Raw genomic sequence first — 6000 nt, forward strand, 5'->3', positions numbered from 1 at the left:
CAAATGTCTACAGCCTTCAGTCCTCCCACTCTCCCACCAGACAAGCCAACTTTGCACACTTTACATACAATATTCATGCTGTGTCTGAGAAAGAGGATTCATGGTCTGGTCATCTGTAAAAAACCTGGCAATCACTGATTGTCTCTTGTCCTTATGAAAGAGAATAATTCTTTAACAAGGATCCAAGACTGTTCAAAAACAGCCTTTTTTGATGAGTGACACTTCCCGTCCTCCGGATACTTTTTATGTTTCCAACTCATTAATAAAGCAGCACCCCAGAGAGTGAGACAGGGGAGTCGTAAAGTATGCGTGTATGGGAGAGTGCGTTCAATGTGTGTGTGCGCGTCTAAACTTTAGGTGTTTGAATTGTCAGGTGCGATTTTGGGACTCTGATCTTCGCACAGCAAGGTTCAGTCACACTAGTTGTAGTGCTATTTATCGTTTTCTGCTCTGACAATCTACCAGAAAACTGGTAGATTGTCAGAGCAAAGTGGAGGTCTTTTTTTTTTTTTTTTTCAAACACTGAATATTAAAAGAGTCAAAAGTAAGAAAGTGGAATTCCCTGCAGTGAGGTGTGTTACCCGCAAAAGAATGAGGGGGAGTGAGAATTCTAAATTACTGTAGATGTGCTCTATTAAAAAAGAAAGAAAAAGAAAAAAGTTCTTTCATATATTTTTTTTTCCCCATGAAATGTCATCTGCAGCTCGCCGTATCCGTTAGCATCTTTTGTTCTGGATTTCTCTGTCAAATAGTCAAACTGCAGCTTGCACTGTGTGCGTTTCATTTCTATCACAAATACAAAAGATCACTGCAAATTTGCTTATCAGTACGTTCTTTCAACATCTGTTTCGTTGCTTTGTTGTAATTTTCGAGAATCAGAACGAGTGCGGTTTTATTAAATGATTTAAATGGTAATCTTCGACTGCCTTTTGTGTCCGCGCCGCATCTCTGTGCGGTAGACTCAGCTGTTCACTTGTGTTTAGGCGGCTCAGGCTTCTGCATTAAAGCTTAATGCACTTCCATTCTAATAAGACATGGGGATTTTGATGAATGCAATCAGTGCATGTTTTGAAATTGTACAATACGCACGGCGGCATCTTATCTTTGAAATGCAAGTGTGTTTATGAAGCCTTGAGGTGCAAGAATGTTTTCTAACCAACCCTTCTCCACAGAGCGCATCCTAAGTGCCTGACACGTACAGCACACGCACGCTAACGCAGACACGCGTTCACTGGCATGCACGTAATTTCGAACTGTAGGCTTTTAGTCAGCATATTAAATGTGTCAACTCATAAAGTAAAATGCTGCAAATGTTTTCAATATTCATGTTTGCGTATTTGTCAACCAACATTTCATAACAAATTCATGAAAAAAGCCTCTCAAATTGCATGCTGGGAAAAGGCTTTGTGTGCCGCATACATTTTTTAAAAAGACACATCCATTTAGAGCTCACCATCAGAGATTTGCATCCCAAGCCTTTGGAAAAAAAAAATCAAGATAAATATTTTGTATCATGCATTTTTTAAACACCACACCAATAAAACATCATTCCTAAGATCAGACTTATGCTTGGAGTAATTACTTGTTGCAGAGCATCACTAATCGACTTTTATGTCACTTTGTTGAGTGAATAATTAAGACTTATACAATATGTACAGTGGGGAAAAAATCTATTATTGATCATTATAGTTGTTTTTCAAGTCTTCCTTGGCATCAGCCTGTTGTGAATACATAACAGGCTGCCTCAGCTTGCGCACCGTGCAGTGCAGTAGCTTCATTTAGCAAGCGCTTTTAGAGCTGTCAATATGCACAGGATGCAACTCGATGTACTTATTTAAGACATGAGCTGAATAGTTGCTTTTCATTTGGCTTTTTAAGCATGTGATTTACCTACATAAATATCTGCTGCATTATACCCTTGATAGACCAAACAACTTGATAAAGTTTTTTTTTTCTTTGCGATGTGAATAGTTTTGACATAGAATCAAAACGCTGGGCATTAACACTACAACAAATAAAGTGAATTGAAGTCTGAGGAGCACCCTCCCCATTTCATTGTGCATTCATCTGTGACTTGAAAGAGTCTACATTTATGAAATTTAACATGATAAGCATTCAAATTATCAGATCCTGCTCAGAAAATGTTTTATATTATATTATATTAGATTGTCCAGGAGCCAGGACTAGGGATGGGTATCGTTTAGGTTTTATCCGATACCGGTGCCAAATCGGTACTTTTGAAACGGTGCCGGTGCTCAAACGGTGCTCAAACCGGTGCTTAAAGAATGGAGAACACAAAATTGGTCCAAAAACCTCTCATGTTCAGCTGTTTTTTGTAAAAAGATAACAATGTTAGCCTTTTCTGCAGCTATGGGGCATATATGGTATCACTCTTGGCTGGAAGCAGTGCTTAAACAATGGAAAAAACACAAACTTTGTCCAAAAACCTCTCATGTTCAGCTGTTTCCCTCTTTTTCTTTGGTCATTTTAGCCTTTTTGGCCAGGGTGAAGGGAGTATCTGCCATCAAACAAGAAGACAGCCGCATGTAGCTATGATGGCGTTTGCTAGTTCACCTTACATGCATTAATGTAATAACGTGGTTAGCCTACTCAACGTAAATTACACATGAACAACATTAAGCTACTCACGCAGAGAAGAACGGCTGCTGCTGCCATCATCATCATTTCTGCTACACTGGCAGGGCTAGGGGCCAGGACTCTCCTCTTCGTGTTTTTGGGGATGTTGCTAACTCCGGGTCTGATAACAGGCACCACACCCGCAGTAGATGCGCTCGGTGTGAGGTCTCGCAGCAAGCTATCAAATACGGCGCATTTCTCGGTTTTTTAAAAAAAACGCTATGCGTCGCCAGGTGTTTCATCGGATTTGAGGTGTTACCTCCTTTGACAGTATCACAGCATCAGCTTAAAGCACTTGTTACAGGCTGCTGAGTTTGCATCTTTTGCTATGAAGTACAGCCAGACTTTTGACCGCTTCGCCTTGGGCATTTTTAATCTGTAGCTCTGCTCTAAAAGAACGTACGTACCTCGGCCCGCCTACTATCCTCGGAAATGTAAAATGACTGGCTAGAATCTAAAGTGTGTCACAGCTCAGGAAAAAAAAGCACCGAAATAAAGCACCGAAATGTGCGCTGCTTTTCGGTCTGGTTACTACCGTTTATGTCAGAACCGGTGCCATCATGGCACCGGACACCGGTACCCATCCCTAGCCAGGACTGTAAGGCTTACAAGGATCTGCAAACATTATGGGCATGTAGTGTAGAGACCTGGAGCAAGCATCCTAAATATTCACAGAATGTCTTGGATGTCTAAAGTCCTAAATGTGTAACTTCCCTGACACTGTGTCCTCAGCCTTTGTGGGAATTTCTCAGAAAATCAAATTTCCAACTGAGGAGGCAACACTTTCTCAGACACCTCATATTTAAATGTCTGCACTCGGTGATTTAGTTTTTCTCTCGTTATCTAATTACTCGCATAGAGTGATTTCAATCTTTCCTGTGTCCCTCTGCAAACTGATTATATTTTAATAGAGTGAAGGCAGTGGTAGCCATTCCTCACCAGTGCCGTCCCTAAGCGATGATATGAGAGAAGTGATAAACACAGTAAATCAAAACATGATTTCCTCAGCTTTTAGGTGACACATTGTCATCAGTCCTAGGATTGTTATGAATAAAAACCACATTATCAAAGTTTCCTTCCTGTTAAAGGCCCAAGTCATACAAGCATAAACACTGGTAATTAAACCTTTGGCAACCAGTGGTCATTAGGGGAAAAAACATTCCCCGGCTGGTGACTTTTTGCTGGAGTTTCCTGCCAGCCACTAGTCAAACTTCTGTACCAAAAGGCTCCTTGTGGCCATAGTTTGCATGGAAGACGGAAACCTGTTTGCAAACACTTGCCAACTACTTGCGGAGTGGTAGTGAAACAGCAAAAAAGTGAGAAACAAAGACTGTTCTCCTTCAAGGTGAAACTTTCACCTTTTGGAAGATGTTTCAAGTCTCTCTAGAAAGTGTTTGCAGCGACGGTCACCAGCTAGTCCCTAGTGACCAGTGGTTACCAGGAGGTTGGTGTGTCTGAGGCCCGACAGTACTGGTTTTGACATATTATCTGCCCAATGAACTGACTTCTGAGGGGGGCTCTGTTCACACCTCACCTCATTTTCAGCATGTGTTTAACTTTCTGTTAGGAGTTCATGAGCACATTAATTTAGCCAAAGAAGTATAGCTGCCATCCCAATAATAATAATAGATTCACATGTCTAATGGACACAAGGCCCAAAGTGAAGAAAACTATTTTCATGCCATCTAAAGACCTGGAAACTGTTATCCATGCTTTCATATCGTCACGTCTTGACTATTGTAACTCTCTTTATTTAGGCATTTGTCACTCAAGCCTGACCCGCCTGCAACTTGTTCAAAAAGTAGCCGCAAGGCTCCTGACGGGTACTAGAAAGAGAGAGAGTATTACCCCAGTACTCGCATCTCTACATTGGCTACCAGTTAAACATAGAATCAATTTTAAGGTTTTACTATTTGTTTTTAAAGCTCTCCATGGTTAGGCTCCAGGTTACATTTTAGATCTTCTTAGCCTGCACTTACCCACTCGATCTCTGCGCTCCTCCAGTCAGATGGTTTTATCAGTTCCACGCTCCCAGCTCAAATCTAGAGGTGACAGGGCTTTCTCCATTGCTGCCCCGAGACTCTGGAATAGTCTTCCCCCCTTCATAAAATCCTCTTCATCCTTGGAAGTCTTTAAATCGAATCTCAAGACCTACTTATTTTCCAAGGCTTTTGGATCTCTTTGATATCCTTTTTATTCTGTCTATTTGGTCTCTTATCTTATTGGATGATGTTGTATGTGTATATACTGTACGTTATGTTCACATATGTGTGCTTGTGTGTTGAATGTGTACAGTTTTGTATATGTATGTGCATATTTGCATGTACATTATATGGTATATACTCTTACATGTCTTACAATTCTTTTTTTTTAAATGTTTTCTTTCTATGTTAATTCTTTTATTATATTCTATATTCTTTTATTTAATTCTTATATTATCCCTCTGTTCAGCACTTTGGCCGACACTTGATGTCTTTTAAATGTGCTATATAAATAAAGATGACTTGACTTGACTTAAAAGCAGGAAAACCGGAGGAAACTGCATATGAAGGAGTCTAAATGATATATACATGAAAAGTACAAATAAGAGCCACTGTAAAAAGAAATATATAGTTAGTATTTGCTTATAAATATAAATACATATTGGAGATTCGATTTCTGTATTTTAAAGTTTATTGTTGACCATATAGAATAGACCAGGTTTGAGAGTTCAACAGCCTGACGGGGGGATGGGATAGATAGGGGAACTCTGGGCAGGCAGGGTTTTTGTGCAGTGCGAGCCGAGAAGTGCGAGCTTCTCGGCTATCCTCACCACCCTCTGTGGGGACGTCCAGTCATGTGGTCAGTAAGCTCTCTATAATGCTTTAGAAAGTGGGAAAGTGGTGAGGATGGGAAGAGATAGTTGAGCTCTCCTCAACCAGTGCAAGTAGTGCAGATGCTGCTAATGTGTATTAAGAAGAGCTCCAGTGTGCCATGACCAGGACAGAGTGTCTGTTAACTACATTATCTGTACCCACAGGAACTTGGTGCTGGCCACCTCATAGCTGTGTTATTAATAAGGACTTGTATGTGACTGTGCTGGATTCTCCTGATGTCGATGATGATCTCTTTGAAGCTTTTTCAATATTCAGTGTTATTCACCAGTTGGTTCACCTCTTGTCTTTTGGCCCAATCATCGTCCTCTCGCTACTGTTTATCCTCTTGGTGAAGATAAAATCGCTACTGTTGTCAGCATACTTCACAATGTGAGCAGTAGTGGCCCTGGCACAGGAGTCATCAGAGTGAACAGCAACGGGCTGGGGACGCAGGTCTGAGGAGAGCTGGTGCTCAGGGAGATGATTCTCCAGACACTGTTCCCCACCC

The sequence above is a fragment of the Simochromis diagramma genome, unplaced genomic scaffold (assembly GCF_900408965.1).
Source record: "Simochromis diagramma unplaced genomic scaffold, fSimDia1.1 OVJJ01000816.1, whole genome shotgun sequence".
Taxonomy (NCBI): domain Eukaryota; kingdom Metazoa; phylum Chordata; class Actinopteri; order Cichliformes; family Cichlidae; genus Simochromis; species Simochromis diagramma.